Source organism: Nicotiana attenuata, unplaced genomic scaffold, assembly GCF_001879085.1.
Source record: "Nicotiana attenuata strain UT unplaced genomic scaffold, NIATTr2, whole genome shotgun sequence".
NCBI classification, from domain to species: Eukaryota; Viridiplantae; Streptophyta; class Magnoliopsida; order Solanales; family Solanaceae; genus Nicotiana; species Nicotiana attenuata.
The window spans coordinates 415,402-429,503 of NW_017670321.1; positions in this window are offsets into that span (position 1 = coordinate 415,402).

The following is a 14,102-nucleotide window of genomic DNA, read 5'->3' on the forward strand; positions in this document are numbered from 1 at the left end:
CTAATTGTGGGGGATACGTATGCACGAGGTGACGAGAGTCCGTGCGTAGCTACTATTTATGCCTATGTACGGGTAGTTTAGGGCCCAAATCAACAATTTCTTGTAATATTTGCACCTATTTGCTAATTTAAAGTGCCTAAATTATATTAGAACTTGTTAGAGGGATTGTAAAGAAGCTGACTTTCACTTACTTAAATTTTGAGCGGATTACTTGATCGTTAATGGAAACTGTATGACTTTGTACATTAGCATTTAAATAATGTTTAAGTCAAATGCTTATAAAGTATCCTCTCTTATTTTAGAGCAGGCCGAACGCCTCAGCAGTAGCATAGGTGTATCTATGGATCATGCCGCACGTCCCTCGGTAGCGTACATGTTATTCTGGATTGGGCCGATCAACCTCAGCATAACTCATGCTTAATAATACTCGGAGCCTAATTATACTTGATATTTCTTTGTGTCTTGTGAGGTTGAGAACCATTTAATGGCAGGAATTTACTTGGAGTTTACTAATTTGTGAAAGAATTAATTGTTCCTGCTTGTTAGTGAGTATTGTTATTATTTTCATAACCGATGTTTATTTAGAATTTTTGTATTTATATTTTTAGCCTATAGTAAGTGTCAATCAACCCCTCGTCAATACTTCTTCGAGGTTAGACTTGATACTTACTGAGTACATGTTGTTTATGTACTCACGCTACACTTCTGCACTGACCGTGCAGGATCTGAGGCAGGTGAATCTCGCGATCACATCAGCGCGCACGCTCGTTACCCGGAGGCCTAGTAGTGAGCTGTTCCGCAGTCTCTACTTTACTTTCATTTTGTCTATTTATCTTTCAGACAGTAGCTAGAGTTTTGTTGTAATGAACCGACTGGTCTTTTTGAACAATTGCATCTGGTTCGGCAGTTTGAGGCCACGAGTAGCTTCACACAGTGTATTGTGACTTGCGTGCATTAAGGGCTTGGGTTTTTGAGAAGTTCGGAAAGGATTTTTAGAAGTGACTTCCATTTTAGAAGCTTGAAGTTGAAAGAATTGACCAAGATTTGACTTTTGATTATTTGACCTTGGATTGGAGTTTCGATGGTTCCGATATGCTCGGGTGGTAATTTTGGAGTTAGGTGTACATCCGGATTGGGATTTGGAGGTCCGTAGGGTAATTTGAAGCATTTCGGCGAAAATTGGAAAGTCGAAGCTTTGGAAGATTGAGAGGTTTGACTGAGAGTACACTTTGGTGATATCGGAATAGAAATGTGATTCCAAGAGTTGGAACAGCACCGTTATGTCATTTGGGACTTGCCTGCAAAATTTGGTGTCGTTTGGAGTTGATTTGGTATGGTTCGGACGCTTGATTGCAATTCTAGAAGTTCTTAAAGTTCATGGTGATTTCCATGCGTTTTGGCATCCGATTCGTGGTTCTAGAGGTTATTTTGGTGTCTCGATCGCATGAGAGATTCTGTATTATGTTTTCAGACTTGTGTGGGTGTTTCATTTGGAGCCCTGAGGGCTCGGATGAGTTTCGTACGCGTTTCAGAGTGTTTGGAAGAAGGTTTCGAACTACTGCTGTCTGATCTTGCATTTACGAGTTGAGGGTCGCATTTGCGACCACCGCTTTTGTAGACTTGGAATCGCATTTGCGAAGAGGCTGGGGACTGGCAGGCTTCGCATTTGCGGAGCCAGCGTCGCAAATGCGATGGTGAACTTGTCAGTGGAAGTTTGCTTTTGCGAACATTTGGGCCGCTTTTTTGAAGGCCTCATCTTCGCATTTGCCAACTGTTTCATCGCAATTGTGATAGACACAAGATTTTTCAAGCTTCTCTTTTGCGAAGAATTCCTCACTTTTGTGAGTTCGCATTTGCGAAACCTGTATCGCAAATGCGGCATTTACAGCCTGCTAAAAGCTGGGCATTCCGAATCTTAGCTTCATTTTATCATATTTTGAACCCTAGGTCCAAGAGTGGGCGATTTCGAGAGAGGATTTTCATATCAAATCAATAGGTAAGTGCCTCTAATCAATTTTCAACTATATTTTGTGATTATATCTTATATTTAACATCAAATTCATGAGAATCTAAAGGAAAATTGGGGGAAAATTGTAAAATCTTTCAAAAATGAAAAATGATGATTTGAAGGAGGAATTGGTATCGGAACTTGATAATTTATGTACGGTTTAACTCGTATCAGAATGGGTGTTCGGGTTTTGTAAATTTTGTCGGGTTCCGAGGTGCGAGCACGGGGAGTTGACTTTTTGCAAATTGTATAAGGATCATAGCTTTGTTAATTGAAACTGTTTTCTCTTGCTTTGTTTGATGTATTTAAGTCGTCTTTAGCTAGATTGGGCCGAGCAATGGTGAGTTGGTAAAGGAAAAACTAAATTGAATATTGAGTTAGCTGAATTGAGGTAAGTATCTTGTCTAACTTTGCGTGGGGGAAACCACCCCTTAGGAATAGAGTTAATTGTGTTTTCTTGTTATGTGAAAGCCGTGGACGCAAGGTGACGGGTGGGTACACAACCTATATGTGGTATTGACCAGTTTAGATTGTCTATCCTCTTTCCATGCTTTTCATTAAATTGTCATAACATGTAGTATCTCGTTATTAGACTACTCTTACATGCTCTATATGATGTGGTTAGCCCTTATTTACCTCTTATTTGTTATTTGGCCCTTATATGCCTTGGTTGTAGTCATTGCCTTCATTATTGTCTTGTTACCTCTTAATGGTTGAGTTCTCCTTTGTCTACGTACGTATCTGCTACGTGTCCAAGTTGTTGTGATTACCCGGGTAGTTAACACATGCCTTACATGTCTTGTTATTTGGTAAAGGTTGTTGCATTCCTTTGATTTTTATGTGGCTCCCTTGTTGCCGTGCACTCATACTCTTGGTTGTAGAAATTCTTGTAATGGAGTTGTTGAATTGTAGTTGTTGATTTAAATTATTGTACGGGGGATCGGGTTGCATGCCACAACAGGTGAAATAAGGGAGGTTGTGGAATAAAGGAGGATATTTATATTGTGATATTGATATTGTGTGGTGGGATCGGGTTGTATGCCGCAACAGGTGAAATAAGAGTGGATTATTATGGTGGAATAAGGGTGAATTATGATATTGATATTATATGGTGGGATCTGGTTGTGCGCCGCAACATATTATTTTTATTGTTATGGTATTGATATTGTACGGTAGGATCGGGTTGCGTGCCGCAACAGGTGAAATAAGGGTGAATTTATATGGTGTAATAAGGGTGACTTATGATAGTGATATTATATGGCGGGATCGGGTTGCGCGCCGCATCATATCTTGTGCTTTGGTATCCCCTGTTTTACTGTATTGACATTAGTTCCTTCGTGCGAGACTTTGATAATCTGTATTTCTAGTTTTCACTGCGTTTTGAGGACTGAGTTATTGTCATTGACTTATTTCCTTGCCGTCATTTCCCGAGCTCATTTCCTAATACTATTATTCTCATTACCTCCTGCCCTGCTGAGTTGTTAATAATATAGTGGTTTAAAATGAAAGAATTAATATCATGTTGCCTTGTGTGACTTTAAGTTAGAACTCGCCATATATTTCAATATCTTCTATTTCTAATAATCATTATATTTTTTTTCAATTGATTTCCCAACTAAAATCTCATTAACCTATCTGAGGTTTTTATCTTACTTAAAAAGGAACTGTTATTATATTTTAATTTAATAAATTCTATATTAAATGCAATAGCTATTCGATGTTGAATTTTGGTTGAAAATGTTATTTTCTTCACTCAAGTGATTTCTAAAACAAAACTCACCTTTCTCGTTGATTTCCTATTTGGTCTAGAAACTGTAAATTTACTTTATGATATATAAATGGAATCTCTTGAACATCTTAATTAGCAATTGACATATTATTTACCGAGTAGCATGTGGATTTCGCCGTGCAAAGTGAGATTGAAAGATGTGGGCACAAGGTGCCGTGTGTGTTAAAGGGTTGGAAGTTGTGGTTTATGGTATGAGATTATGAGGAACGGAATTATTGGAATCGTGTATTAGAATCAATTGGTTTGGTTGAGTTGACATCGTTTTCCCATACTTGAGCATATTTACACTTATCTGTATCCCAACTATGTTAATGTTTAATTACTTGGTTAATTCTCGTTGCCATTCGTGTTTTCCCCTTATCGTTACTACTGTTATGTAATTTGATTTCTTCCTGCTATTGGCATCATATTGATATCCCTATCTTGTTAGTTTTATCTCATATTTTCTCAGGTTTATATGTTCGGTAGGTGTCTTGACCTGGCCTCGTCATTACTCTACTGAGGTTAGGCTTGATACTTACTGGGTACCACCGTGGTGTACTCACACTATACTTCTGCACATCGTTTTCTGCAGAACCAGGTATTTGTAATCAAGTTGGTTTTGAGACTTATGTTTGGTATGGCTGGAGACTTCAAGGTACAGATGCTGCGTGTTCGTAGGCTCCGAAGTCACCTTCTATTGTATTTATTTCCATTGTTTCCTTTTGTTCCGGAATAGTGATGTATTCATTATGTATAACTACTCCTACAAAGGCTTATGACTTGTACTACCGGTTTTGGGATTGTAAATTGCATAGAGATTTCTTTTTCGAAATTGTTCGAGGTTAGTAAATATTGTCGTTATTTCTGTTAATGTTAGGCTTACCTAGTTTTAGAGATTAGGTGCCATTACAACTTCTTCGGAGGGATTTTGGGTCGTGACAAGTTGGTAATCAGAGCCCTAGGTTCATAGGTGCTACGAGTGATAAGTAGGTTTAGTAGAGCCTTGCGGATCGGTACGGAGACGTCTGTACTTATCTTCGAGGGGCTACAGAAACTATTAGGAAAGTCCACATCTTTCATTCCTTGTCGTGCGACATCGATTCAGCTTGAAGCATATATCTTATGTTCCTTTACATCCACTCGTGTATGATATTGTGCTCTCAATATCCGCTATGCGCCAGTGGTTTGTGATGCTACAGATGGGCTACGAGGGAGCCAGGGATGCTCAAACATTGTCTCAACATGTACTCCAGACTGAAGATGCGGAGGTATTGAAGTACTATTCAGTTGTTTACATGGAGGTTCAACGTGTCCCAGCATATGGTTGATGAGTACGAACTTGGGAAGGTTTAATTGTTTGACAAGCCCTCGAGATCGTGGTGGGGTCACGAGGTGGATGTTGATTGAGTATTGTTGGTGGTATTGGAGACTATGTGGTTTGTATGGGATTTCTACCCAGTGAAAGGTACATGTTATCATTCAAGGTGTTGAAGGAAGCAAGTTTGACTGTCACGAGAATGGACATGCGCTTAGTAGATGACTTGGAGTACCTTGTGATTGGTATTTTATGAGCTGCGAAGGTTAGTTTTGTGGATCATCATATATTTTTTTCTATGGCTTCACGCCAAGTTGGGGAGTCCACTAGCGGCATGCAGATTGCAGAGTCAGGTATGATATCAGTTTTGGTCTGAGATGTGTTTATATGGTATTAGAAGGTTTCCCAGAATTTATATATGATTAAGATCTAAGATCTTGCATGGGATGATGTTGGGGGCTTACGGTGTTCTGCGTCATTATGGATCTACATTTCAGTATCAAAGGGGGTCGGAGAACCAACTTCAGATTCACAGAAGGTCTATACAGCGTCGGCATCTTGGTTGCAGCATTACGGGGTGCTTCAGAGGAAATGTGGTGGTTTATGAGCTTCTGGGCTATGTGGTTCGTGCTAGGATTATCTGCATTTGGACTTTGATTGGGATCTTTACGTATCGACAGGGAGAAGCTTTACCCCAGAAGAAAACAAGGAGTATCCGAAGAAATGGGTCAGCTCTGTGGTGTTGGATCAATATATTAATGGAAATCATAGGTCCTTTTGAATAGGAAATTCTCTACTGGCATTTGTGGCAGTACCCTTGGGTTGGATGGTTTGTGTGACCCGATTGAGTTGGGGTGATGCAGTCCTAGTGGCTTAGTTGCGGGCGGGCGGATCTCGGAGAGTTCTAGATGGTTTCGACAACGGTTGAGTCGGCTGTCTACTATGGGCATAAGGAATATGTTACATTATGGTTTTCTCTTGGAAGGATATCAGAAGTTGATAGAATGTTGGCATTATTGGATAGCATAAGTGAAGAGCGTGCATTTTGGAAGAGAACTTGAGTTTTGGGTTGCAAGTGCATGGCTAGTGGCATGGTGATTACTGGGTTTTGAGGCTTTTGAGGTTCATGTGTTGCTACGCAGCCGGAAAATCCATATGGGTTCTTCAGTAAGATGATGGGGTGTGAGTGATGTATCAGCCATTTGATTTGCGTAGTTGAGTTTAGGTGTGGAAATTTTGATATTCCTAAGGTTTTGGGGCTAGATGTCCCCATATGCGGGCTATTTCTTGTTTGCGGATTGTGAAGGCATGTTGAGAATGGGATAACTGATATCATACATTATCGATAGGTTGCTATGGACTTTTGGAAGGATAATTACCTATTCAGGAATGATCAGGATTTGGGTTGGGGGCTATTTCAAAGCTCAACGAGAATATGTATTTGATATCAGGTCAAGCTTGGGTTCTCTTGTTAGATTGTTATCACAGTTATGTTAACGGGTAGAATGGATATTATTTCTGCCCCTAGCCTATGTTATGTGCTACTCTCTTATGTTGTGATGGGCTGCAAGGTTGTATGATTATTCTCCATGCATGTTGTAATTCCGTTTAGGCTTTATGGCGATGTGGGCGAGATAGCCCACGTGATGTTGATTTTCTCATTGCACCTTAGTTGTGCTTGCTTTCTTCCATGTTTTATTATTTCTATTAATTTTCCCACAATTATACTTGTGAACTTTGCTATGCTTGAATTCAGTATTCATGTGATCAGTGAATCCGAGCACTTTGGCTTGATGAGTATCTAGGAGCGAGCTGCACGCCGCAACGGATGTTATGTGGGATACCCTTTCTTTATGTTTATTTGGTGTTTTGTTTTCTCTCTGTGGGATGATTTAATGAAACTGTACTTTTGTTGTTACACAGGTTGTACTTGTTAGATAATCCTCATACCTTGCTTTCCTTCTATTTGTACTACATAACTGAGTTATTGTTGAGTTGGTGTACGAGCTGTGTGGAGTGAGAATCCGTGTGGTTCCATGAAGAGTTATTAGTTGGGCTGCTTGTATTGGCTGAGGTGAGGTTCTTAGACCTGAGATTCGCACTATCGTATTGGGGGTGAGGAGTGTTTGGAGGTATGAGGCTGTTTCTGCTAAGATTTGGGTAATGGTCCTTGACAGACGAGAGAGCTGCTTGACTTGTTGACTTCATGGGCAGTTATGAGTTCGCGCATGTTTATTTATCATGGGAAACATTGTGGAGGTTTGGAACGAGGCTCTATTCAATATGAAGTGTATTACCGACATCCAGAATGTTATTTGGTCAACTATGGTGGTCAGGTATTATTGCTGCGGGTATTTGAGTTGTGTGGAACATCATGTGATTGTACCGTGGGTTGGAATTATTGCTCGACTCGGCTTGTTCAGGTTTATACAGTGAGATGATGCGAGATCCAGATCCTATGATGAATTTCAGATGTTGAGATTTGGGTTCTGTCCTAAGGTTATGGACTAAGGATGAAGTGAGATCTTCAGTTAAATTGCGTTGTCATTTCCACATAGGTTTTGGTGATGGGGAATCACCCCAAGTTGTATGTATGGTGAGCTCATGCAGTGGTTTGATGGCTTTGGAACGACTCCGGGGACGTTCGAGGACGAACATAAGTTTAAGTGGGGGAGGATGTAACGATCCGACTGGCTGTTTTGAGCAATTGCGTCCGGTTCGGCAGTTTTAGGTCACAAGTAGCTTCACACTGTGTATTATGACTTGAGTGCATCATCGAATTGGGTTTTTGAGATGTTCGGAAAGGATTTTTAGAAGTGACTTTCATTTGAGAAGCTTGAAGTACAAAAATTGACCAAGATTTGACTTTTGGGTATTTGATCTCGGATTGGAGTATCAATGGTTCCGATAGGCTCGGGTGAAGATTCTGGACTTAGGCATACATCCGAATTTAGATTTGGAGGATCCGTAGGGTAATTTGAAGCATTTCGGCAAAAATTGGAAAGTTGAAGTTTTGGAAGATTGAGAGGTTTGACTGAGAGTTGACTTTGGTGATATTGGGGTCGAGATGCAATTCCGAGAGTTGGAATAGCTCTGTTATGTCATTTGGGACTTGCCTGCAAAAATTTGTGTCGTTTAGAGTTGATTTGATATGGTTCGGACGCTTGATTGCAATTCTAGAAGTTCTTGAAGTTCATGGTGATTTCCATGCGTTTTGGCATCCGATTCGTGGTTCTAGAGGTTATTTTGGTATCCTGATCGTGTGAGTGAGTCCGTATTTTGTTTTTAGACTTGTGTGGGTGTTTGTCTTGGAGCCCCGAGGGCTCGGATGAGTTTCGTACGTGTTTAGAAGAAGGTTCAGAATTGCTGCTCTCCGATTTCGTATTTACGAGTTGAGGGTCGCATTTGCTACCACTGCTTTTGCGGACTTGGAATCGTATTTGCGAAGAGGCTGGGGACTGGCAAGCTTTGCGTTTGCGGAGCCAGCCTCGCAAATGCAATGGTGAACTGGGCAGTGGAAGTTCGCTTTTGCAAACACTTGGGCCACTGTTGCAAAGGCCTCATCTTCGCATTTGCGAACTGTTTCATCACAATTGCGATAGACACAAGATTTTTCAGGCTTCTCTTTTGCAAAGGATTCTTCGCTTTTGAGAGTTTGCAATTGCGAACCCAGTGTCGCAAATGTGACATTTGCAGCCTGCTAAAACCTGGGCATTCCGAATTTTAGCTTCATTTTATCATATTTTCAATCCTAGGTCCGAGAGTGGGCAATTTCGAGAGAGGATTTTCATATCAAATCATTGGGTACATGCCTCTAATCAATGGGTGTTCGGGTTTTGTAAATTTTGTCACGTTCCAAGTGCGGGCCCGGGGAGTTGACTTTTGTTGACTTTTTGCAAATTGTATAAGAATCATAGCTTTGTTAATTGAAATTATTTTCTCTTGCATTTTTTGATGTATTTAAGTCGTCTTTGGCTTGATTGGGCAGAGCGATGAAAAGCTAAATTGAGTATTGAGTTGGCCGAATTGAGGTAAGTATCTTGTCTAACTTTGCATGGGGAGACCACCCCTTAGGAATTGAGTTAATAATGTTATCTTGTTATGTGAAAGCCATGTACACAAGATGACGAGTGGGTACACAGCTTATATGTTTTATTGACTGGTTTAGATTGTCTAGCCTCTTTCCATGCTTTTGATTATGGTGCCATAACATGTGGTATCTCGTTGTTAGACTACCCTTATATGCTCCATATGATGTGATTAGACCTTATTTACCTCTTATTTGTTATTTGGCCCTTATTTTCCTTGGTTGTAGTCATTTCTTTCAATATTGTCTTGTTACCTTTTAATGGTTGAGTTCTCCTATGACTACGTGCGTATCTGCTACATGTCCAAGTTGTTGTGATTACCTGCGTAGTTATCACGTGCATTACATGTCTTGTTGTTTTGTAAAGATTATATTCCTTTGATTTTTACGTGGTTCCCTTGTTGCCGTGTACTCATACACTTTGTTGTAGAAATTGTTGTAATGGAGTTGTCGAATTGTTGTTGTTGATTTAAATTATTGTCGGGGGATCGGGTTGCACGCCACAACAGGTGAAATATGGGAGGCGGTGGAATAAGGGAGGATGTTTATATTGTGATATTGTTATTGTACGGTGGGATCGGGTTGCACGCCGCAACAGGTGAAATAAGGGTGTATTATTATGGTGGAATAAGGGTGAATTATAATATTGATATTATATGGTGGGATCAGGTTGCTCTCCGTAACATATTATGTTTATTGTTATGATATTGATATTGTACGCTGGGATCGGGTTGCGCGTCGCAACAAGTGAAATAAGGGTGAATTGATATGGTGGAATAAGGGTGACTTATGATATTGATATTATATGGTGGGATCGGGTTGCGCGTCGCAACATATTTTGTATTTTGGTATGCCCTGTTTTACTGTATTGACTTTAGTTCCTTCGTGCGAAACTTTGATAATCTGTTTTTCTGGTTTTCATTGAGTTTTGAAAGTGTTATTTTCTTCACTCGAATGATTTCTAAAACAAAACTCACCTTTCTCGTTGTTTTCCTATTTGGTCTAGAAACTGTAAATTTACTTTATGATATATAAATGGAATCTCTTGAACATCTTAATTAGCAATTGACACGGATATTGTTTACCGAGTAGTACGTGGATTTTGCCGTGCAAAGGGAGATGAAAAGATGTGGGCACAAGGCGCCGTGTGTGTTAAAAGGTTGGAAGTTGTGGTTTATAGTATGAGATTATGAGGAACGGAATTGTTGGAATCGTGTATTAGAATCAATTGGTTTGGTTGAGTTGAAATCGTTTACCCTTACTTGAGCATATTTACACTTATCTGTATCCCAACAGTGTTAATGTTTAATTACTTGGTTAACTCTCGTTGCCATTCGTGTTTTACCCTTATCGTTACTACTATTTTGTAATCTGATTTCTTCCTGCTGTTGGCATCATTTTGATATCCCTATCTTTTTAGTTTTATGTCATATCCTGCTCAGGTTTATATGTTCGATAAATGTCTTGACCTGGCCTCGTCACTACTCTACCGGGGTTAGGCTTGATACTTACTGGGTACCACCGTGGTGTACTCATACTACACTTCTGCACATCGTTTTGTGCAGAACCAGGTATTTCGGATCGAGTTGGTTTTGAGACTCATGTTTGGTATGGCTGGAGACTTCAAGGTACATCTGCTAGGCGTTCGCAGGCTCGGAAGTCACCTTCTATTGTATTTATTTCCAATGTTTACTTTTGTTCTGGAACAGTGATGTATTCATTATGTATAACTACTCTTAGAAAGGCTTATGACTTGTACTACCGATTTTGGGATTGTAAATTGTATATAGATTTATTTTTCGAAATTGTTCGAGGTTAGTAAATATTGTCGTTATTTTTGTTAATTTTAAGCTTACCTAGTTTTAGAGATTAGGTGCCATCACGACTCCTTCGGAGGGATTTCGGGTCGTGACATTTGTATAATCTATTAGTACTCATACACTTGTGACACCAGGTCTTGGCACAAACTAGTAGACTTGTGGTTTTGGATTATTTCTATGACTATGATTGCACTCAGCTGCTTTCGTTCAATTTATTTTAAACCTGTTGTTTCTTAAATCTTCTTAATCAAGGAAATTTTAATTATTTGAAAATCTATTAAAAAAGGAATCACGTAGTTAGCTCATTGTTGGCTTGCCTAGCGGTGGCGCTGGGCACCATCATGGCCTATAAGAGAATTGGGTCGTGACACACGTGGAGACGTATTTTGTAGTAAAGGAGGAGCTTTAAACTAAATAACAATATATGGTCGTGTCTGTGCAGGGATTCTTGATGGCAACGGAGCAGGTACAGACTTTTTAACATCATGAGATGACTGCTTATATTTTGCCTGTTGTGTAATGACAGTGATTTGATCAATTGCAGATGCAGATAGTTCAAAGTTAGAATCCAAGCCAAGATCATGCTCATTTACAAAAGGGGCTGATTTTTTTAAGAAGGTTAGTGAATGCACAAGTACATAAAGTTAAATAAATAAAAAAATAATTCAAAATATGCATATACAATATTTTAACATAACGGCCGTCATTAACTACGCCATGCCTTGCTGTGACGTTCTTCACATTGGCACCACTGGCACAACCCTCTCTATCAACCCCACAAAAACCAGACACTAAACATATAAAAGTATGATCAAGAGTACTATTTTCAAAAAATAACAAACAGCAAAAGCTGTGATTTACATACTAGAAGGCGCTTTGGGCGTGCTATCTCTAATAACTACAAGATCATTCCCATTGTCACCCCTTTCAAACTGGTCATAAGCTATAAGCGTCTCACCAAAGTAAGGATCATTATGCCGTTGCTTATGCTGAAAATGAGAAAATAACAATTTTATTATTATGTATATTACAAGAATACTATGTGCACTAAAAGTAAAGAATGGAATAGTATCCTATAAGCATATATAGCATCTTGAACAATATACTATAGCGTTGTATTATAAAAAATAATAATACCGCAGAATTTCCCTTTGGGTTCATTGACTGCGTACCAACAGTTGCAAGCACCTCCTCAAACTTGGTCTCTACAAAAGGTTTCAAACCTTGTAACTCCTTCATTACCTCAGCATTGATAGGTTCGGAATCACCTCCAGTACTTTGATGCATACTTTATGTCTTTGGCAATTGAGTGCCAAAAACCTGAAAGCTATTAGGCTGACTATCAGTGCAATAAACTTCAATTTAAAAGTTTAGACCACGCATATCAAATAGTTTCTTCTCAACATCAGTTGGGGTGATGTTCTTTAGCTGCAATTATCAATGACCGTAGTTAGAAATAGAAACGATAACAAACCATGGAAAGATAAAAGATCCCTATTACCATATTATACCAATATGGTATACATGTATACCAAATGAGTATATCATTGCTCTGGGATATTGCTACAACTACCTGGACAAAACTACTGTACCAAAACATTAAAAGATGCAATAAAAGTATGAGAAAACTAAAAGTGTAAGTAGCAAAAAAAACCTATTACCATATGATACCAATATAGTATACATGTATACCAACATAGTATATCATTGCTCTGGGATATTGCTACAACTACCCGTGACTAAACTACTGTACCAAAATATTAAAAAAATGAAATAAAGGTATGAGAAAATTAAAAGTAAAAGTATAAGTACCAGAAAAGATCCCTATTACCATATCATACCGATATGGTATACATGTATACCGATAGAGTATATCATTGCTCTGGGATATGCTACAACTACTTTTGACTAAACTAATGTACCAAAATATTAAAAGATGCAATAAAAGTATGAGAAAATTACCCGCTTGCATTGAAAGCTAAGCATTCGCAAAGCAACTCGCTCATTCTGTATTTGAACTTTGACTACCCAATTCAGAATTCGTGGAAGTTTGTTTCCAATATGATCAGCAAATCGACCATCCAAACATGGGCAACATTCATACAACCAAATCTGGATAGCCAACGGGAAGCCACCTAGTCTATAAAAAGAAGGCTTATCTTGAAACTTGTTGGAACACGAGTTGATTGTAGCGTTATAAACATCTATACCCCAGGGATAATTATTAAAATCACCGCACTCAACCAAGTCAATGTAAGACCATGAAATAACCTTTGTTTTAAGCGAGAAAGTAAGAAGCTTTTCAGAAAATAAAGAACTGCTATCTTCAACGCATCATCATCTGTCTCCCATTTCTTCTTCGTAAAACAGACTACTAGTTGGGCCAATGTCACAGATGCAATCACAAAATATTTTGAAATCAACCTATTCTCTGGTACGCTCTCTATACTTGTATCACCCTTACGTTTCAGCCCAGTAACGAGTGTGTCACGACCCAAATTTCCCTCTGTTGGGTGTCGTGATGGCACCTTGTCTGAGGGACTAGGTAAACCTAATATTAACTGAAATAAAAACAGTATTTAACTAACATCTAACGATTTCAAAATAGAAATCTCTATACAAATTTACTATCCCAAAACCGGTAGTACAAGTCATAAGCTCTACAAAGTTTGCTAGAAAACCTCTAAATACAACTATTTTCGAAACAAGGATAAACAATGTAAAAACAATATCAGAAGGTGACTCCGAAGCCTGCGAACGCAGCAACAGGTTTACATTGAGTCTCCATATCAAGAATCTGCACAACTAGCTAACGATCAACTGACTTCGAAATACCTGGATCTACACAAAAATTATGCAGAAGCATAGTATGAGTACACCACAGTGGTACCCAGTAAGTATCAAGACTAACCTTAGTGGACTAGTGACGAGGAACAGTCAAGACACCTAGTGGACTAAATAACCTGAGTAAATATACGTGTAGTACTAACAGAATACGATGGTACCTGGAATGAGAAAAACAAACAACAACTAGCAGCGGAACACAACAAATAATAACACGGTAAAGTAAGCTGAACATAGTCTAAATTTGGTGATCACAA